General features: G+C 41.9%; 6 non-coding genes across 6 annotated transcripts; all 6 read left to right on the top strand.

Annotated features, from left to right (window-relative positions):
* The first annotated feature begins 107 nt into the window (after window positions 1-107).
* Window positions 108-180, top strand: TRNAV-CAC (transfer RNA valine (anticodon CAC)). Its single transcript has one exon. It is a non-coding gene; the product is annotated as a tRNA-Val (tRNA).
* A 2,324-nt stretch (window positions 181-2,504) lies between these two features.
* Window positions 2,505-2,577, top strand: TRNAV-CAC (transfer RNA valine (anticodon CAC)). The gene has a single exon. It is a non-coding gene; the product is annotated as a tRNA-Val (tRNA).
* Window positions 2,578-7,301: 4,724 nt separating this feature from the next.
* TRNAV-CAC (transfer RNA valine (anticodon CAC)) lies at window positions 7,302-7,374 on the top strand. The gene has a single exon. It is a non-coding gene; the product is annotated as a tRNA-Val (tRNA).
* Window positions 7,375-12,088: 4,714 nt separating this feature from the next.
* TRNAV-CAC (transfer RNA valine (anticodon CAC)) lies at window positions 12,089-12,161 on the top strand. Its single transcript has one exon. It is a non-coding gene; the product is annotated as a tRNA-Val (tRNA).
* A 4,714-nt stretch (window positions 12,162-16,875) lies between these two features.
* Window positions 16,876-16,948, top strand: TRNAV-CAC (transfer RNA valine (anticodon CAC)). Its single transcript has one exon. It is a non-coding gene; the product is annotated as a tRNA-Val (tRNA).
* A 4,714-nt stretch (window positions 16,949-21,662) lies between these two features.
* Window positions 21,663-21,735, top strand: TRNAV-CAC (transfer RNA valine (anticodon CAC)). Its single transcript has one exon. It is a non-coding gene; the product is annotated as a tRNA-Val (tRNA).
* The last annotated feature ends 319 nt before the right edge of the window (window positions 21,736-22,054 follow it).

Raw genomic sequence — 22,054 nt, 5'->3', positions numbered from 1 at the left:
CAGCTAGGGATGTCGGGCAGGTTGCATGAATTAAATCTAAAGCCAGAGGCCCATGGAATAGCCAGTTCGGAGCAGTTTCATTACAGAAAAATCAACTGTAGGTATCTGTTTCTGTAGTGTAGTGGTTATCACGTTCGCCTCACACGCGAAAGGTCCCCGGTTCGAAACCGGGCAGAAACAGTTGTTATATTGTGTTGGCTACAATGTTGATAGGTGCCGTTTTGCCATGGAATTGTCCAAGCCCTGAAGATTATTTCATGCAATCTCGTTCCAAGAAAGGGAATTCTCTCAAAACACTAAAGTAATCGGCGTGTGGATGTATCTGTTGGTTCTCAGACCTTGCTTTCAAAAGAGCCCTGCAATCGGTTCGCTGCTCACCTAGAACAAGCATTAACATGAAGAATTGTTGGCACCAACAGGAATCTTATTTTAGTGGAGTGTTTCTGGCTTTGAGTGCAGAGGCCCTCGGCTCAATTCCAAGATGATCCTTCTCAAGGTGATGATACAAATGCATTGTCACCTTTACGTTTAATGTCAGAATCATTTATTTCCAGTTGGTGGTGTAAGAATGTTTGCAACAGTATGGCGATTTTTCCTAGCCATGCATGAATGAAAGCATATCACTCGCCTTTAGGTGTTTTTCTAATACATTGATATTTGCATCTTCCTTCCTAGCCTGCATGTTTGACTATCTTACAGGAAGCATGTAATAAGTATCACATCAGGGCCCTTCTTCTACTCAATTCACAACTGTTCTATCACGACATAGATAAGAAAGCTGCATCTGCTTTTGTTGTGTAGTGGTAATCAGGTTTACCTGACGTGTGAAAGCCCCATGCTTTGAAAGTACACAGTAACAAAGAAACCGATGACTTTTATAAAAAGGTGCCATGTGTGTCTCTTACTTTGCACAAAAAGTGCCAGAGATGACTTCATTTGCAGTCACTTGAAAAGTAGGGATTCTCCAATAAATGGTAAATGGTTGAAACAAATCTGAAGAAATGCATGACATACCTGTGTGTGTGTGTGTACGCATGTATGTATATATAGGGAGAGAGAGAGCGTCAATATAAACAGACTTTATTTCAATCAAGCTGTCTTTTCTATCCTTCAGGAGCAGAATGTTCTGATCATCAGCGCTCCAGAATGTAGTGTTTTCTTGGCAAGCATCACATATTGTGATGTGTTAGCTAAAAGTTCCATATCCTACAGACTGATATATTCCTCTGTACTTGCACCTTGGGGATTCATCAAAACCTGGCATCATAAGCAGCTTTCTACTGCCACAGACTGGACAGCGAAACAATTTAAAATATCCCAGAAAAAGAAAATAAGCATGCTTAATCAGAGCTTTCTGGACAGGAAGGACATTTGAGCAAGTGAGGAATAAGCACTGCTTTTGTTAATTTGCTTAGGCAGAATAGAGACTTCTGGGAAAAGGCCGAAATTACAGACACAGAAAATGGCTGCATCTATAGAGAACGCTAAGAAGTGTTGGCAGCTTTTCCTCTGACCCTGGCCACTTTTACAAGCAATCCTATGATAGTCAGCAGGACCCACCCTAAAAAGGAAGGGGCATCCACTTGGACCCTTTCCACCTTTTCTAAGTCTCGCCTGATCGAGCCTGATCGAGCACTGATTGAGCAGATAAGCACATGTAATTCTCATTTCAGAAAGGTATTGGTTAGCTTGCTGCTAGCAGCTCAGTTATGTTATGATGTTAGAGGCTATGCAAGGAATGCTTTAGTCCAGCGATATGCAGTTTTTATTGCGCCTTGCATTCAGCAGGAAGATCTTTAGCTTGAATCTGTGGCCTAGGTATTCACCTTGGTATTTCTATTGGCACAAAGTGAAGGAGTATTTGAGAGAAAATGCACAATGTGTTTCTTATGTTGTTATGAACAACTTGTTACTCTTTCTCATTAAGCTTCAGCCACTGCAGAAATATATAAATAAGGGCTGACTTCCTGTAAGACGTGTCCAAAGCTGGGACGAAATAAAAGGAGACACTTGTAAATGATAGTGCTATCGTTTGAGAAAGGGTAAGTTGAGACTGACTTTCATGCGTATTCACAGACCAAGCATCATAAAGATACCAGCATGATCTTCATTGCGGGCTTAGAGCCGGCATTGGCTTTTGAGAGGTAAGAGGATTTTGAGGGCTCGTTGGTCTAGGGGTATGATTCTCGCTTTGGGTTCGAGAGGTCCCGGGTTCAAAGCCCGGACGAGCCCTTTTCTTGGTACTCTTTTCAAGTTGTTTTGAAGTTTGCGTTTCAAAGCCAACATCAATTTTTTCTTTGCAGTAGTGGATAATTCTTTGCTAGAGTCTCATGCTTCAGCCCTGCCCAGTCTGAGCTAATACCAAACATCTGGTCTTGCATGGCATGTACGAGCGTTCAGCTAGGGATGTCGGGCAGGTTGCATGAATTAAATCTAAAGCCAGAGGCCCATGGAATAGCCAGTTCGGAGAAGTTTCATTACAGAAAAATCAACTGTAGGTATCTGTTTCTGTAGTGTAGTGGTTATCACGTTCGCCTCACACGCGAAAGGTCCCCGGTTCGAAACCGGGCAGAAACAGTTGTTATATTGTGTTGGCTACAATGTTGATAGGTGCTGTTTTGCCATGGAATTGTCCAAGCCCTGAAGATTATTTCATGCAATCTCGTTCCAAGAAAGGGAATTCTCTCAAAACACTAAAGTAATCGGCGTGTGGATGTATCTGTTGGTTCTCAGACCTTGCTTTCAAAAGAGCCCTGCAATCGGTTCGCTGCTCACCTAGAACAAGCATTAACATGAAGAATTGTTGGCACCAACAGGAATCCTATTTTAGTGGAGTGTTTCTGGCTTTGAGTGCAGAGGCCCTCGGCTCAATTCGAAGATGATCCTTCTCAAGGTGATGATACAAATGCATTGTCACTTTTACGTTTAATGTCAGAATCATTTATTTCCAGTTGGTGGTGTAAGAATGTTTGCAACAGTATGGCGATTTTTCCTAGCCATGCATGAATGAAAGCATATCACTCGCCTTTAGGTGTTTTTCTAATACATTGATATTTGCATCTTCCTTCCTAGCCTGCATGCTTGACTATCTTACAGGAAGCATGTAATAAGTATCACATCAGGGCCCTTCTTCTACTCAATTCACAACTGTTCTATCACGACATAGATAAGAAAGCTGCATCTGCTTTTGTTGTGTAGTGGTAATCAGGTTTACCTGACGTGTGAAAGCCCCATGCTTTGAAAGTACACAGTAACAAAGAAACCGATGACTTTTATAAAAAGGTGTCATGTGTGTCTCTTACTTTGCACAAAAAGTGCCAGAGATGACTTCATTTGCAGTCACTTGAAAAGTAGGGATTCTCCAATAAATGGTAAATGGTTGAAACAAATCTGAAGAAATGCATGACATACCTGTGTGTGTGTGTGTACGCATGTATGTATATATAGGGAGAGAGAGAGCGTCAATATAAACAGACTTTATTTCAATCAAGCTGTCTTTTCTATCCTTCAGGAGCAGAATGTTCTGATCATCAGCGCTCCAGAATGTAGTGTTTTCTTGGCAAGCATCACATATTGTGATGTGTTAGCTAAAAGTTCCATATCCTACAGACTGATATATTCCTCTGTACTTGCACCTTGGGGATTCATCAAAACCTGGCATGATAAGCAGCTTTCTACTGCTCACAGACTGGACAGCGAAACAATTTAAAATATCCCAGAAAAAGAAAATAAGCATGCTTAATCAGAGCTTTCTGGACAGGAAGGACATTTGAGCAAGTGAGGAATAAGCACTGCTTTTGTTAATTTGCATAGGCAGAATAGAGACTTCTGGGAAAAGGCCGAAATTACAGACACAGAAAATGGCTGCATCTATAGAGAACGCTAAGAAGTGTTGGCAGCTTTTCCTCTGACCCTGGCCACTTTTACAAGCAATCCTATGATAGTCAGCAGGACCCACCCTAAAAAGGAAGGGGCATCCACTTGGACCCTTTCCACCTTTTCTAAGTCTCGCCTGATCGAGCCTGATTGAGCACTGATTGAGCAGATAAGCACATGTAATTCTCATTTCAGAAAGGTATTGGTTAGCTTGCTGCTAGCAGCTCAGTTATGTTATGATGTTAGAGGCTATGCAAGGAATGCTTTAGTCCAGCGATATGCAGTTTTTATTGCGCCTTGCATTCAGCAGGAAGATCTTTAGCTTGAATCTGTGGCCTAGGTATTCACCTTGGTATTTCTATTGGCACAAAGTGAAGGAGTATTTGAGAGAAAATGCACAATGTGTTTCTTATGTTGTTATGAACAACTTGTTACTCTTTCTCATTAAGCTTCAGCCACTGCAGAAATATATAAATAAGGGCTGACTTCCTGTAAGACGTGTCCAAAGCTGGGACAAAATAAAAGGAGACACTTGTAAATGATAGTGCTATCGTTTGAGAAAGGGTAAGTTGAGACTGACTTTCATGCGTATTCACAGACCAAGCATCATAAAGATACCAGCATGATCTTCATTGCGGGCTTAGAGCCGGTATTGGCTTTTGAGAGGTAAGAGGATTTTGAGGGCTCGTTGGTCTAGGGGTATGATTCTCGCTTTGGGTGCGAGAGGTCCCGGGTTCAAATCGCGGACGAGCCCTTTTCTTGGTACTCTTTTCAAGTTGTTTTGAAGTTTGCGTTTCAAAGCCAACATCAATTTTTTCTTTGCAGTAGTGGATAATTCTTTGCTAGAGTCTCATGCTTCAGCCCTGCCCAGTCTGAGCTAATACCAAACATCTGGTCTTGCATGGCATGTACGAGCGTTCAGCTAGGGATGTCGGGCAGGTTGCATGAATTAAATCTAAAGCCAGAGGCCCATGGAATAGCCAGTTCGGAGCAGTTTCATTACAGAAAAATCAACTGTAGGTATCTGATTCTGTAGTGTAGTGGTTATCACGTTCGCCTCACACGCGAAAGGTCCCTGGTTCGAAACCGGGCAGAAACAGTTGTTATATTGTGTTGGCTACAATGTTGATAGGTGCCGTTTTGCCATGGAATTGTCCAAGCCCTGAAGATTATTTCATGCAATCTCGTTCCAAGAAAGGGAATTCTCTCAAAACACTAAAGTAATCGGCGTGTGGATGTATCTGTTGGTTCTCAGACCTTGCTTTCAAAAGAGCCCTGCAATCGGTTCGCTGCTCACCTAGAACAAGCATTAACATGAAGAATTGTTGGCACCAACAGGAATCTTATTTTAGTGGAGTGTTTCTGGCTTTGAGTGCAGAGGCCCTCGGCTCAATTCCAAGATGATCCTTCTCAAGGTGATGATACAAATGCATTGTCACCTTTACGTTTAATGTCAGAATCATTTATTTCCAGTTGGTGGTGTAAGAATGTTTGCAACAGTATGGCGATTTTTCCTAGCCATGCATGAATGAAAGCATATCACTCGCCTTTAGGTGTTTTTCTAATACATTGATATTTGCATCTTCCTTCCTAGCCTGCATGTTTGACTATCTTACAGGAAGCATGTAATAAGTATCACATCAGGGCCCTTCTTCTACTCAATTCACAACTGTTCTATCACAACATAGATAAGAAAGCTGCATCTGCTTTTGTTGTGTAGTGGTAATCAGGTTTACCTGACGTGTGAAAGCCCCATGCTTTGAAAGTACACAGTAACAAAGAAACCGATGACTTTTATAAAAAGGTGCCATGTGTGTCTCTTACTTTGCACAAAAAGTGCCAGAGATGACTTCATTTGCAGTCACTTGAAAAGTAGGGATTCTCCAATAAATGGTAAATGGTTGAAACAAATCTGAAGAAATGCATGACATACCTGTGTGTGTGTGTGTGTACGCATGTATGTATATATAGGGAGAGAGAGAGCGTCAATATAAACAGACTTTATTTCAATCAAGCTGTCTTTTCTATCCTTCAGGAGCAGAATGTTCTGATCATCAGCGCTCCAGAATGTAGTGTTTTCTTGGCAAGCATCACATATTGTGATGTGTTAGCTAAAAGTTCCATATCCTACAGACTGATATATTCCTCTGTACTTGCACCTTGGGGATTCATCAAAACCTGGCATAATAAGCAGCTTTCTACTGCCACAGACTGGACAGCGAAACAATTTAAAATATCCCAGAAAAAGCAAATAAGCATGCTTAATCAGAGCTTTCTGGACAGGAAGGACATTTGAGCAAGTGAGGAATAAGCACTGCTTTTGTTAATTTGCATAGGCAGAATAGAGACTTCTGGGAAAAGGCCGAAATTACAGACACAGAAAATGGCTGCATCTATAGAGAACGCTAAGAAGTGTTGGCAGCTTTTCCTCTGACCCTGGCCACTTTTACAAGCAATCCTATGATAGTCAGCAGGACCCACCCTAAAAAGGAAGGGGCATCCACTTGGACCCTTTCCACCTTTTCTAAGTCTCGCCTCATCGAGCCTGATCGAGCACTGATTGAGCAGATAAGCACATGTAATTCTCATTTCAGAAAGGTATTGGTTAGCTTGCTGCTAGCAGCTCAGTTATGTTATGATGTTAGAGGCTATGCAAGGAATGCTTTAGTCCAGCGATATGCAGTTTTTATTGCGCCTTGCATTCAGCAGGAAGATCTTTAGCTTAAATCTGTGGCCTAGGTATTCACCTTGGTATTTCTATTGGCACAAAGTGAAGGAGTATTTGAGAGAAAATGCACAATGTGTTTCTTATGTTGTTATGAACAACTTGTTACTCTTTCTCATTAAGCTTCAGCCACTGCAGAAATATATAAATAAGGGCTGACTTCCTGTAAGACGTGTCCAAAGCTGGGACGAAATAAAAGGAGACACTTGTAAATGATAGTGCTATCGTTTGAGAAAGGGTAAGTTGAGACTGACTTTCATGCGTATTCACAGACCAAGCATCATAAAGATACCAGCATGATCTTCATTGCGGGCTTAGAGCCGGTATTGGCTTTTGAGAGGTAAGAGGATTTTGAGGGCTCGTTGGTCTAGGGGTATGATTCTCGCTTTGGGTGCGAGAGGTCCCGGGTTCAAAGCCCGGACGAGCCCTTTTCTTGGTACTCTTTTCAAGTTGTTTTGAAGTTTGCGTTTCAAAGCCAACATCAATTTTTTCTTTGCAGTAGTGGATAATTCTTTGCTAGAGTCTCATGCTTCAGCCCTGCCCAGTCTGAGCTAATACCAAACATCTGGTCTTGCATGGCATGTACGAGCGTTCAGCTAGGGATGTCGGGCAGGTTGCATGAATTAAATCTAAAGCCAGAGGCCCATGGAATAGCCAGTTCGGAGCAGTTTCATTACAGAAAAATCAACTGTAGGTATCTGTTTCTGTAGTGTAGTGGTTATCACGTTCGCCTCACACGCGAAAGGTCCCCGGTTCGAAACCGGGCAGAAACAGTTGTTATATTGTGTTGGCTACAATGTTGATAGGTGCCGTTTTGCCATGGAATTGTCCAAGCCCTGAAGATTATTTCATGCAATCTCGTTCCAAGAAAGGGAATTCTCTCAAAACACTAAAGTAATCGGCGTGTGGATGTATCTGTTGGTTCTCAGACCTTGCTTTCAAAAGAGCCCTGCAATCGGTTCGCTGCTCACCTAGAACAAGCATTAACATGAAGAATTGTTGGCACCAACAGGAATCTTATTTTAGTGGAGTGTTTCTGGCTTTGAGTGCAGAGGCCCTCGGCTCAATTCCAAGATGATCCTTCTCAAGGTGATGATACAAATGCATTGTCACCTTTACGTTTAATGTCAGAATCATTTATTTCCAGTTGGTGGTGTAAGAATGTTTGCAACAGTATGGCGATTTTTCCTAGCCATGCATGAATGAAAGCATATCACTCGCCTTTAGGTGTTTTTCTAATACATTGATATTTGCATCTTCCTTCCTAGCCTGCATGTTTGACTATCTTACAGGCTGCATGTAATAAGTATCACATCAGGGCCCTTCTTCTACTCAATTCACAACTGTTCTATCACGACATAGATAAGAAAGCTGCATCTGCTTTTGTTGTGTAGTGGTAATCAGGTTTGCCTGACGTGTGAAAGCCCCATGCTTTGAAAGTACACAGTAACAAAGAAACCGATGACTTTTATAAAAAGGTGTCATGTGTGTCTCTTACTTTGCACAAAAAGTGCCAGAGATGACTTCATTTGCAGTCACTTGAAAAGTAGGGATTCTCCAATAAATGGTAAATGGTTGAAACAAATCTGAAGAAATGCATGACATACCTGTGTGTGTGTGTGTACGCATGTATGTATATATAGGGAGAGAGAGAGCGTCAATATAAACAGACTTTATTTCAATCAAGCTGTCTTTTCTATCCTTCAGGAGCAGAATGTTCTGATCATCAGCGCTCCAGAATGTAGTGTTTTCTTGGCAAGCATCACATATTGTGATGTGTTAGCTAAAAGTTCCATATCCTACAGACTGATATATTCCTCTGTACTTGCACCTTGGGGATTCATCAAAACCTGGCATAATAAGCAGCTTTCTACTGCTCACAGACTGGACAGCGAAACAATTTAAAATATCCCAGAAAAAGAAAATAAGCATGCTTAATCAGAGCTTTCTGGACAGGAAGGACATTTGAGCAAGTGAGGAATAAGCACTGCTTTTGTTAATTTGCATAGGCAGAATAGAGACTTCTGGGAAAAGGCCGAAATTACAGACACAGAAAATGGCTGCATCTATAGAGAACGCTAAGAAGTGTTGGCAGCTTTTCCTCTGACCCTGGCCACTTTTACAAGCAATCCTATGATAGTCAGCAGGACCCACCCTAAAAAGGAAGGGGCATCCACTTGGACCCTTTCCACCTTTTCTAAGTCTCGCCTGATTGAGCACTGATTGAGCAGATAAGCACATGTAATTCTCATTTCAGAAAGGTATTGGTTAGCTTGCTGCTAGCAGCTCAGTTATGTTATGATGTTAGAGGCTATGCAAGGAATGCTTTAGTCCAGCGATATGCAGTTTTTATTGCGCCTTGCATTCAGCAGGAAGATCTTTAGCTTGAATCTGTGGCCTAGGTATTCACCTTGGTATTTCTATTGGCATAAAGTGAAGGAGTATTTGAGAGAAAATGCACAATGTGTTTCTTATGTTGTTATGAACAACTTGTTACTCTTTCTCATTAAGCTTCAGCCACTGCAGAAATATATAAATAAGGGCTGACTTCCTGTAAGACGTGTCCAAAGCTGGGACGAAATAAAAGGAGACACTTGTAAATGATAGTGCTATCGTTTGAGAAAGGGTAAGTTGAGACTGACTTTCATGCGTATTCACAGACCAAGCATCATAAAGATACCAGCATGATCTTCATTGCGGGCTTAGAGCCGGTATTGGCTTTTAGGAGGTAAGAGGATTTTGAGGGCTCGTTGGTCTAGGGGTATGATTCTCCCTTTGGGTGCGAGAGGTCCCGGGTTCAAATCGCGGACGAGCCCTTTTCTTGGTACTCTTTTCAAGTTGTTTTGAAGTTTGCGTTTCAAAGCCAACATCAATTTTTTCTTTGCAGTAGTGGATAATTCTTTGCTAGAGTCTCATGCTTCAGCCCTGCCCAGTCTGAGCTAATACCAAACATCCGGTCTTGCATGGCATGTACGAGCGTTCAGCTAGGGATGTCGGGCAGGTTGCATGAATTAAATCTAAAGCCAGAGGCCCATGGAATAGCCAGTTCGGAGCAGTTTCATTACAGAAAAATCAACTGTAGGTATCTGATTCTGTAGTGTAGTGGTTATCACGTTCGCCTCACACGCGAAAGGTCCCTGGTTCGAAACCGGGCAGAAACAGTTGTTATATTGTGTTGGCTACAATGTTGATAGGTGCCGTTTTGCCATGGAATTGTCCAAGCCCTGAAGATTATTTCATGCAATCTCGTTCCAAGAAAGGGAATTCTCTCAAAACACTAAAGTAATCGGCGTGTGGATGTATCTGTTGGTTCTCAGACCTTGCTTTCAAAAGAGCCCTGCAATCGGTTCGCTGCTCACCTAGAACAAGCATTAACATGAAGAATTGTTGGCACCAACAGGAATCTTATTTTAGTGGAGTGTTTCTGGCTTTGAGTGCAGAGGCCCTCGGCTCAATTCCAAGATGATCCTTCTCAAGGTGATGATACAAATGCATTGTCACCTTTACGTTTAATGTCAGAATCATTTATTTCCAGTTGGTGGTGTAAGAATGTTTGCAACAGTATGGCGATTTTTCCTAGCCATGCATGAATGAAAGCATATCACTCGCCTTTAGGTGTTTTTCTAATACATTGATATTTGCATCTTCCTTCCTAGCCTGCATGTTTGACTATCTTACAGGAAGCATGTAATAAGTATCACATCAGGGCCCTTCTTCTACTCAATTCACAACTGTTCTATCACAACATAGATAAGAAAGCTGCATCTGCTTTTGTTGTGTAGTGGTAATCAGGTTTACCTGACGTGTGAAAGCCCCATGCTTTGAAAGTACACAGTAACAAAGAAACCGATGACTTTTATAAAAAGGTGCCATGTGTGTCTCTTACTTTGCACAAAAAGTGCCAGAGATGACTTCATTTGCAGTCACTTGAAAAGTAGGGATTCTCCAATAAATGGTAAATGGTTGAAACAAATCTGAAGAAATGCATGACATACCTGTGTGTGTGTGTGTGTACGCATGTATGTATATATAGGGAGAGAGAGAGCGTCAATATAAACAGACTTTATTTCAATCAAGCTGTCTTTTCTATCCTTCAGGAGCAGAATGTTCTGATCATCAGCGCTCCAGAATGTAGTGTTTTCTTGGCAAGCATCACATATTGTGATGTGTTAGCTAAAAGTTCCATATCCTACAGACTGATATATTCCTCTGTACTTGCACCTTGGGGATTCATCAAAACCTGGCATAATAAGCAGCTTTCTACTGCCACAGACTGGACAGCGAAACAATTTAAAATATCCCAGAAAAAGCAAATAAGCATGCTTAATCAGAGCTTTCTGGACAGGAAGGACATTTGAGCAAGTGAGGAATAAGCACTGCTTTTGTTAATTTGCATAGGCAGAATAGAGACTTCTGGGAAAAGGCCGAAATTACAGACACAGAAAATGGCTGCATCTATAGAGAACGCTAAGAAGTGTTGGCAGCTTTTCCTCTGACCCTGGCCACTTTTACAAGCAATCCTATGATAGTCAGCAGGACCCACCCTAAAAAGGAAGGGGCATCCACTTGGACCCTTTCCACCTTTTCTAAGTCTCGCCTCATCGAGCCTGATCGAGCACTGATTGAGCAGATAAGCACATGTAATTCTCATTTCAGAAAGGTATTGGTTAGCTTGCTGCTAGCAGCTCAGTTATGTTATGATGTTAGAGGCTATGCAAGGAATGCTTTAGTCCAGCGATATGCAGTTTTTATTGCGCCTTGCATTCAGCAGGAAGATCTTTAGCTTGAATCTGTGGCCTAGGTATTCACCTTGGTATTTCTATTGGCACAAAGTGAAGGAGTATTTGAGAGAAAATGCACAATGTGTTTCTTATGTTGTTATGAACAACTTGTTACTCTTTCTCATTAAGCTTCAGCCACTGCAGAAATATATAAATAAGGGCTGACTTCCTGTAAGACGTGTCCAAAGCTGGGACGAAATAAAAGGAGACACTTGTAAATGATAGTGCTATCGTTTGAGAAAGGGTAAGTTGAGACTGACTTTCATGCGTATTCACAGACCAAGCATCATAAAGATACCAGCATGATCTTCATTGCGGGCTTAGAGCCGGTATTGGCTTTTGAGAGGTAAGAGGATTTTGAGGGCTCGTTGGTCTAGGGGTATGATTCTCGCTTTGGGTGCGAGAGGTCCCGGGTTCAAAGCCCGGACGAGCCCTTTTCTTGGTACTCTTTTCAAGTTGTTTTGAAGTTTGCGTTTCAAAGCCAACATCAATTTTTTCTTTGCAGTAGTGGATAATTCTTTGCTAGAGTCTCATGCTTCAGCCCTGCCCAGTCTGAGCTAATACCAAACATCTGGTCTTGCATGGCATGTACGAGCGTTCAGCTAGGGATGTCGGGCAGGTTGCATGAATTAAATCTAAAGCCAGAGGCCCATGGAATAGCCAGTTCGGAGCAGTTTCATTACAGAAAAATCAACTGTAGGTATCTGTTTCTGTAGTGTAGTGGTTATCACGTTCGCCTCACACGCGAAAGGTCCCCGGTTCGAAACCGGGCAGAAACAGTTGTTATATTGTGTTGGCTACAATGTTGATAGGTGCCGTTTTGCCATGGAATTGTCCAAGCCCTGAAGATTATTTCATGCAATCTCGTTCCAAGAAAGGGAATTCTCTCAAAACACTAAAGTAATCGGCGTGTGGATGTATCTGTTGGTTCTCAGACCTTGCTTTCAAAAGAGCCCTGCAATCGGTTCGCTGCTCACCTAGAACAAGCATTAACATGAAGAATTGTTGGCACCAACAGGAATCTTATTTTAGTGGAGTGTTTCTGGCTTTGAGTGCAGAGGCCCTCGGCTCAATTCCAAGATGATCCTTCTCAAGGTGATGATACAAATGCATTGTCACCTTTACGTTTAATGTCAGAATCATTTATTTCCAGTTGGTGGTGTAAGAATGTTTGCAACAGTATGGCGATTTTTCCTAGCCATGCATGAATGAAAGCATATCACTCGCCTTTAGGTGTTTTTCTAATACATTGATATTTGCATCTTCCTTCCTAGCCTGCATGTTTGACTATCTTACAGGCTGCATGTAATAAGTATCACATCAGGGCCCTTCTTCTACTCAATTCACAACTGTTCTATCACGACATAGATAAGAAAGCTGCATCTGCTTTTGTTGTGTAGTGGTAATCAGGTTTGCCTGACGTGTGAAAGCCCCATGCTTTGAAAGTACACAGTAACAAAGAAACCGATGACTTTTATAAAAAGGTGTCATGTGTGTCTCTTACTTTGCACAAAAAGTGCCAGAGATGACTTCATTTGCAGTCACTTGAAAAGTAGGGATTCTCCAATAAATGGTAAATGGTTGAAACAAATCTGAAGAAATGCATGACATACCTGTGTGTGTGTGTGTACGCATGTATGTATATATAGGGAGAGAGAGAGCGTCAATATAAACAGACTTTATTTCAATCAAGCTGTCTTTTCTATCCTTCAGGAGCAGAATGTTCTGATCATCAGCGCTCCAGAATGTAGTGTTTTCTTGGCAAGCATCACATATTGTGATGTGTTAGCTAAAAGTTCCATATCCTACAGACTGATATATTCCTCTGTACTTGCACCTTGGGGATTCATCAAAACCTGGCATAATAAGCAGCTTTCTACTGCTCACAGACTGGACAGCGAAACAATTTAAAATATCCCAGAAAAAGAAAATAAGCATGCTTAATCAGAGCTTTCTGGACAGGAAGGACATTTGAGCAAGTGAGGAATAAGCACTGCTTTTGTTAATTTGCATAGGCAGAATAGAGACTTCTGGGAAAAGGCCGAAATTACAGACACAGAAAATGGCTGCATCTATAGAGAACGCTAAGAAGTGTTGGCAGCTTTTCCTCTGACCCTGGCCACTTTTACAAGCAATCCTATGATAGTCAGCAGGACCCACCCTAAAAAGGAAGGGGCATCCACTTGGACCCTTTCCACCTTTTCTAAGTCTCGCCTGATTGAGCACTGATTGAGCAGATAAGCACATGTAATTCTCATTTCAGAAAGGTATTGGTTAGCTTGCTGCTAGCAGCTCAGTTATGTTATGATGTTAGAGGCTATGCAAGGAATGCTTTAGTCCAGCGATATGCAGTTTTTATTGCGCCTTGCATTCAGCAGGAAGATCTTTAGCTTGAATCTGTGGCCTAGGTATTCACCTTGGTATTTCTATTGGCATAAAGTGAAGGAGTATTTGAGAGAAAATGCACAATGTGTTTCTTATGTTGTTATGAACAACTTGTTACTCTTTCTCATTAAGCTTCAGCCACTGCAGAAATATATAAATAAGGGCTGACTTCCTGTAAGACGTGTCCAAAGCTGGGACGAAATAAAAGGAGACACTTGTAAATGATAGTGCTATCGTTTGAGAAAGGGTAAGTTGAGACTGACTTTCATGCGTATTCACAGACCAAGCATCATAAAGATACCAGCATGATCTTCATTGCGGGCTTAGAGCCGGTATTGGCTTTTAGGAGGTAAGAGGATTTTGAGGGCTCGTTGGTCTAGGGGTATGATTCTCGCTTTGGGTGCGAGAGGTCCCGGGTTCAAATCGCGGACGAGCCCTTTTCTTGGTACTCTTTTCAAGTTGTTTTGAAGTTTGCGTTTCAAAGCCAACATCAATTTTTTCTTTGCAGTAGTGGATAATTCTTTGCTAGAGTCTCATGCTTCAGCCCTGCCCAGTCTGAGCTAATACCAAACATCCGGTCTTGCATGGCATGTACGAGCGTTCAGCTAGGGATGTCGGGCAGGTTGCATGAATTAAATCTAAAGCCAGAGGCCCATGGAATAGCCAGTTCGGAGCAGTTTCATTACAGAAAAATCAACTGTAGGTATCTGATTCTGTAGTGTAGTGGTTATCACGTTCGCCTCACACGCGAAAGGTCCCTGGTTCGAAACCGGGCAGAAACAGTTGTTATATTGTGTTGGCTACAATGTTGATAGGTGCCGTTTTGCCATGGAATTGTCCAAGCCCTGAAGATTATTTCATGCAATCTCGTTCCAAGAAAGGGAATTCTCTCAAAACACTAAAGTAATCGGCGTGTGGATGTATCTGTTGGTTCTCAGACCTTGCTTTCAAAAGAGCCCTGCAATCGGTTCGCTGCTCACCTAGAACAAGCATTAACATGAAGAATTGTTGGCACCAACAGGAATCTTATTTTAGTGGAGTGTTTCTGGCTTTGAGTGCAGAGGCCCTCGGCTCAATTCCAAGATGATCCTTCTCAAGGTGATGATACAAATGCATTGTCACCTTTACGTTTAATGTCAGAATCATTTATTTCCAGTTGGTGGTGTAAGAATGTTTGCAACAGTATGGCGATTTTTCCTAGCCATGCATGAATGAAAGCATATCACTCGCCTTTAGGTGTTTTTCTAATACATTGATATTTGCATCTTCCTTCCTAGCCTGCATGTTTGACTATCTTACAGGAAGCATGTAATAAGTATCACATCAGGGCCCTTCTTCTACTCAATTCACAACTGTTCTATCACAACATAGATAAGAAAGCTGCATCTGCTTTTGTTGTGTAGTGGTAATCAGGTTTACCTGACGTGTGAAAGCCCCATGCTTTGAAAGTACACAGTAACAAAGAAACCGATGACTTTTATAAAAAGGTGCCATGTGTGTCTCTTACTTTGCACAAAAAGTGCCAGAGATGACTTCATTTGCAGTCACTTGAAAAGTAGGGATTCTCCAATAAATGGTAAATGGTTGAAACAAATCTGAAGAAATGCATGACATACCTGTGTGTGTGTGTGTGTACGCATGTATGTATATATAGGGAGAGAGAGAGCGTCAATATAAACAGACTTTATTTCAATCAAGCTGTCTTTTCTATCCTTCAGGAGCAGAATGTTCTGATCATCAGCGCTCCAGAATGTAGTGTTTTCTTGGCAAGCATCACATATTGTGATGTGTTAGCTAAAAGTTCCATATCCTACAGACTGATATATTCCTCTGTACTTGCACCTTGGGGAATCATCAAAACCTGGCATAATAAGCAGCTTTCTACTGCCACAGACTGGACAGCGAAACAATTTAAAATATCCCAGAAAAAGCAAATAAGCATGCTTAATCAGAGCTTTCTGGACAGGAAGGACATTTGAGCAAGTGAGGAATAAGCACTGCTTTTGTTAATTTGCATAGGCAGAATAGAGACTTCTGGGAAAAGGCCGAAATTACAGACACAGAAAATGGCTGCATCTATAGAGAACGCTAAGAAGTGTTGGCAGCTTTTCCTCTGACCCTGGCCACTTTTACAAGCAATCCTATGATAGTCAGCAGGACCCACCCTAAAAAGGAAGGGGCATCCACTTGGACCCTTTCCACCTTTTCTAAGTCTCGCCTCATCGAGCCTGATCGAGCACTGATTGAGCAGATAAGCACATGTAATTCTCATTTCAGAAAGGTATTGGTTAGCTTGCTGCTAGCAGCTCAGTTATGTTATGATGTTAGAGGCTATGCAAGGAATGCTTTAGTCCAGCGATATGCAGTTTTTATTGCGCCTTGCATTCAGCAGGAAGATCTTTAGCTTGAATCTGTGGCCTAGGTATTCACCTTGGTATTTCTATTGGCACAAAGTGAAGGAGTATTTGAGAGAAAATGCACAATGTGTTTCTTATGTTGTTATGAACAACTTGTTACTCTTTCTCATTAAGCTTCAGCCACTGCAGAAATATATAAATAAGGGCTGACTTCCTGTAAGACGTGTCCAAAGCTGGGACGAAATAAAAGGAGACACTTGTAAATGATAGTGCTATCGTTTGAGAAAGGGTAAGTTGAGACTGACTTTCATGCGTATTCACAGACCAAGCATCATAAAGATACCAGCATGATCTTCATTGCGGGCTTAGAGCCGGTATTGGCTTTTGAGAGGTAAGAGGATTTTGAGGGCTCGTTGGTCTAGGGGTATGATTCTCGCTTTGGGTGCGAGAGGTCCCGGGTTCAAAGCCCGGACGAGCCCTTTTCTTGGTACTCTTTTCAAGTTGTTTTGAAGTTTGCGTTTCAAAGCCAACATCAATTTTTTCTTTGCAGTAGTGGATAATTCTTTGCTAGAGTCTCATGCTTCAGCCCTGCCCAGTCTGAGCTAATACCAAACATCCGGTCTTGCATGGCATGTACGAGCGTTCAGCTAGGGATGTCGGGCAGGTTGCATGAATTAAATCTAAAGCCAGAGGCCCATGGAATAGCCAGTTCGGAGCAGTTTCATTACAGAAAAATCAACTGTAGGTATCTGTTTCTGTAGTGTAGTGGTTATCACGTTCGCCTCACACGCGAAAGGTCCCCGGTTCGAAACCGGGCAGAAACAGTTGTTATATTGTGTTGGCTACAATGTTGATAGGTGCCGTTTTGCCATGGAATTGTCCAAGCCCTGAAGATTATTTCATGCAATCTCGTTCCAAGAAAGGGAATTCTCTCAAAACACTAAAGTAATCGGCGTGTGGATGTATCTGTTGGTTCTCAGACCTTGCTTTCAAAAGAGCCCTGCAATCGGTTCGCTGCTCACCTAGAACAAGCATTAACATGAAGAATTGTTGGCACCAACAGGAATCTTATTTTAGTGGAGTGTTTCTGGCTTTGAGTGCAGAGGCCCTCGGCTCAATTCCAAGATGATCCTTCTCAAGGTGATGATACAAATGCATTGTCACCTTTACGTTTAATGTCAGAATCATTTATTTCCAGTTGGTGGTGTAAGAAGGTTTGCAACAGTATGGCGATTTTTCCTAGCCATGCATGAATGAAAGCATATCACTCGCCTTTAGGTGTTTTTCTAATACATTGATATTTGCATCTTCCTTCCTAGCCTGCATGTTTGACTATCTTACAGGCTGCATGTAATAAGTATCACATCAGGGCCCTTCTTCTATTCAATTCACAACTGTTCTATCACGACATAGATAAGAAAGCTGCATCTGCTTTTGTTGTGTAGTGGTAATCAGGTTTGCCTGACGTGTGAAAGCCCCATGCTTTGAAAGTACACAGTAACAAAGAAACCGATGACTTTTATAAAAAGGTGTCATGTGTGTCTCTTACTTTGCACAAAAAGTGCCAGAGATGACTTCATTTGCAGTCACTTGAAAAGTAGGGATTCTCCAATAAATGGTAAATGGTTGAAACAAATCTGAAGAAATGCATGACATACCTGTGTGTGTGTGTGTACGCATGTATGTATATATAGGGAGAGAGAGAGCGTCAATATAAACAGACTTTATTTCAATCAAGCTGTCTTTTCTATCCTTCAGGAGCAGAATGTTCTGATCATCAGCGCTCCAGAATGTAGTGTTTTCTTGGCAAGCATCACATATTGTGATGTGTTAGCTAAAAGTTCCATATCCTACAGACTGATATATTCCTCTGTACTTGCACCTTGGGGATTCATCAAAACCTGGCATAATAAGCAGCTTTCTACTGCTCACAGACTGGACAGCGAAACAATTTAAAATATCCCAGAAAAAGAAAATAAGCATGCTTAATCAGAGCTTTCTGGACAGGAAGGACATTTGAGCAAGTGAGGAATAAGCACTGCTTTTGTTAATTTGCATAGGCAGAATAGAGACTTCTGGGAAAAGGCCGAAATTACAGACACAGAAAATGGCTGCATCTATAGAGAACGCTAAGAAGTGTTGGCAGCTTTTCCTCTGACCCTGGCCACTTTTACAAGCAATCCTATGATAGTCAGCAGGACCCACCCTAAAAAGGAAGGGGCATCCACTTGGACCCTTTCCACCTTTTCTAAGTCTCGCCTGATTGAGCACTGATTGAGCAGATAAGCACATGTAATTCTCATTTCAGAAAGGTATTGGTTAGCTTGCTGCTAGCAGCTCAGTTATGTTATGATGTTAGAGGCTATGCAAGGAATGCTTTAGTCCAGCGATATGCAGTTTTTATTGCGCCTTGCATTCAGCAGGAAGATCTTTAGCTTGAATCTGTGGCCTAGGTATTCACCTTGGTATTTCTATTGGCACAAAGTGAAGGAGTATTTGAGAGAAAATGCACAATGTGTTTCTTATGTTGTTATGAACAACTTGTTACTCTTTCTCATTAAGCTTCAGCCACTGCAGAAATATATAAATAAGGGCTGACTTCCTGTAAGACGTGTCCAAAGCTGGGACGAAATAAAAGGAGACACTTGTAAATGATAGTGCTATCGTTTGAGAAAGGGTAAGTTGAGACTGACTTTCATGCGTATTCACAGACCAAGCATCATAAAGATACCAGCATGATCTTCATTGCGGGCTTAGAGCCGGTATTGGCTTTTGAGAGGTAAGAGGATTTTGAGGGCTCGTTGGTCTAGGGGTATGATTCTCGCTTTGGGTGCGAGAGGTCCCGGGTTCAAATCGCGGACGAGCCCTTTTCTTGGTACTCTTTTCTAGTTGTTTTGAAGTTTGCGTTTCAAAGCCAACATCAATTTTTTCTTTGCAGTAGTGGATAATTCTTTGCTAGAGTCTCATGCTTCAGCCCTGCCCAGTCTGAGCTAATACCAAACATCCGGTCTTGCATGGCATGTACGAGCGTTCAGCTAGGGATGTCGGGCAGGTTGCATGAATTAAATCTAAAGCCAGAGGCCCATGGAATAGCCAGTTCGGAGCAGTTTCATTACAGAAAAATCAACTGTAGGTATCTGATTCTGTAGTGTAGTGGTTATCACGTTCGCCTCACACGCGAAAGGTCCCTGGTTCGAAACCGGGCAGAAACAGTTGTTATATTGTGTTGGCTACAATGTTGATAGGTGCCGTTTTGCCATGGAATTGTCCAAGCCCTGAAGATTATTTCATGCAATCTCGTTCCAAGAAAGGGAATTCTCTCAAAACACTAAAGTAATCGGCGTGTGGATGTATCTGTTGGTTCTCAGACCTTGCTTTCAAAAGAGCCCTGCAATCGGTTCGCTGCTCACCTAGAACAAGCATTAACATGAAGAATTGTTGGCACCAACAGGAATCTTATTTTAGTGGAGTGTTTCTGGCTTTGAGTGCAGAGGCCCTCGGCTCAATTCCAAGATGATCCTTCTCAAGGTGATGATACAAATGCATTGTCACCTTTACGTTTAATGTCAGAATCATTTATTTCCAGTTGGTGGTGTAAGAATGTTTGCAACAGTATGGCGATTTTTCCTAGCCATGCATGAATGAAAGCATATCACTCGCCTTTAGGTGTTTTTCTAATACATTGATATTTGCATCTTCCTTCCTAGCCTGCATGTTTGACTATCTTACAGGAAGCATGTAATAAGTATCACATCAGGGCCCTTCTTCTACTCAATTCACAACTGTTCTATCACAACATAGATAAGAAAGCTGCATCTGCTTTTGTTGTGTAGTGGTAATCAGGTTTACCTGACGTGTGAAAGCCCCATGCTTTGAAAGTACACAGTAACAAAGAAACCGATGACTTTTATAAAAAGGTGCCATGTGTGTCTCTTACTTTGCACAAAAAGTGCCAGAGATGACTTCATTTGCAGTCACTTGAAAAGTAGGGATTCTCCAATAAATGGTAAATGGTTGAAACAAATCTGAAGAAATGCATGACATACCTGTGTGTGTGTGTGTGTACGCATGTATGTATATATAGGGAGAGAGAGAGCGTCAATATAAACAGACTTTATTTCAATCAAGCTGTCTTTTCTATCCTTCAGGAGCAGAATGTTCTGATCATCAGCGCTCCAGAATGTAGTGTTTTCTTGGCAAGCATCACATATTGTGATGTGTTAGCTAAAAGTTCCATATCCTACAGACTGATATATTCCTCTGTACTTGCACCTTGGGGAATCATCAAAACCTGGCATAATAAGCAGCTTTCTACTGCCACAGACTGGACAGCGAAACAATTTAAAATATCCCAGAAAAAGCAAATAAGCATGCTTAATCAGAGCTTTCTGGACAGGAAGGACATTTGAGCAAGTGAGGAATAAGCACTGCTTTTGTTAATTTGCATAGGCAGAATAGAGACTTCTGGGAAAAGGCCGAAATTACAGACACAGAAAATGGCTGCATCTATAGAGAACGCTAAGAAGTGTTGGCAGCTTTTCCTCTGACCCTGGCCACTTTTACAAGCAATCCTATGATAGTCAGCAGGACCCACCCTAAAAAGGAAGGGGCATCCACTTGGACCCTTTCCACCTTTTCTAAGTCTCGCCTCATCGAGCCTGATCGAGCACTGATTGAGCAGATAAGCACATGTAATTCTCATTTCAGAAAGGTATTGGTTAGCTTGCTGCTAGCAGCTCAGTTATGTTATGATGTTAGAGGCTATGCAAGGAATGCTTTAGTCCAGCGATATGCAGTTTTTATTGCGCCTTGCATTCAGCAGGAAGATCTTTAGCTTGAATCTGTGGCCTAGGTATTCACCTTGGTATTTCTATTGGCACAAAGTGAAGGAGTATTTGAGAGAAAATGCACAATGTGTTTCTTATGTTGTTATGAACAACTTGTTACTCTTTCTCATTAAGCTTCAGCCACTGCAGAAATATATAAATAAGGGCTGACTTCCTGTAAGACGTGTCCAAAGCTGGGACGAAATAAAAGGAGACACTTGTAAATGATAGTGCTATCGTTTGAGAAAGGGTAAGTTGAGACTGACTTTCATGCGTATTCACAGACCAAGCATCATAAAGATACCAGCATGATCTTCATTGCGGGCTTAGAGCCGGTATTGGCTTTTGAGAGGTAAGAGGATTTTGAGGGCTCGTTGGTCTAGGGGTATGATTCTCGCTTTGGGTGCGAGAGGTCCCGGGTTCAAAGCCCGGACGAGCCCTTTTCTTGGTACTCTTTTCAAGTTGTTTTGAAGTTTGCGTTTCAAAGCCAACATCAATTTTTTCTTTGCAGTAGTGGATAATTCTTTGCTAGAGTCTCATGCTTCAGCCCTGCCCAGTCTGAGCTAATACCAAACATCCGGTCTTGCATGGCATGTACGAGCGTTCAGCTAGGGATGTCGGGCAGGTTGCATGAATTAAATCTAAAGCCAGAGGCCCATGGAATAGCCAGTTCGGAGCAGTTTCATTACAGAAAAATCAACTGTAGGTATCTGTTTCTGTAGTGTAGTGGTTATCACGTTCGCCTCACACGCGAAAGGTCCCCGGTTCGAAACCGGGCAGAAACAGTTGTTATATTGTGTTGGCTACAATGTTGATAGGTGCCGTTTTGCCATGGAATTGTCCAAGCCCTGAAGATTATTTCATGCAATCTCGTTCCAAGAAAGGGAATTCTCTCAAAACACTAAAGTAATCGGCGTGTGGATGTATCTGTTGGTTCTCAGACCTTGCTTTCAAAAGAGCCCTGCAATCGGTTCGCTGCTCACCTAGAACAAGCATTAACATGAAGAATTGTTGGCACCAACAGGAATCTTATTTTAGTGGAGTGTTTCTGGCTTTGAGTGCAGAGGCCCTCGGCTCAATTCCAAGATGATCCTTCTCAAGGTG

The sequence above is a fragment of the Triturus cristatus genome, chromosome 8 (assembly GCF_964204655.1).
Source record: "Triturus cristatus chromosome 8, aTriCri1.1, whole genome shotgun sequence".
NCBI classification, from domain to species: domain Eukaryota; kingdom Metazoa; phylum Chordata; class Amphibia; order Caudata; family Salamandridae; genus Triturus; species Triturus cristatus.
The sequence above is the reverse complement of the archived record's forward strand: the minus strand, read 5'-3'. Positions and strand labels throughout refer to the sequence as shown.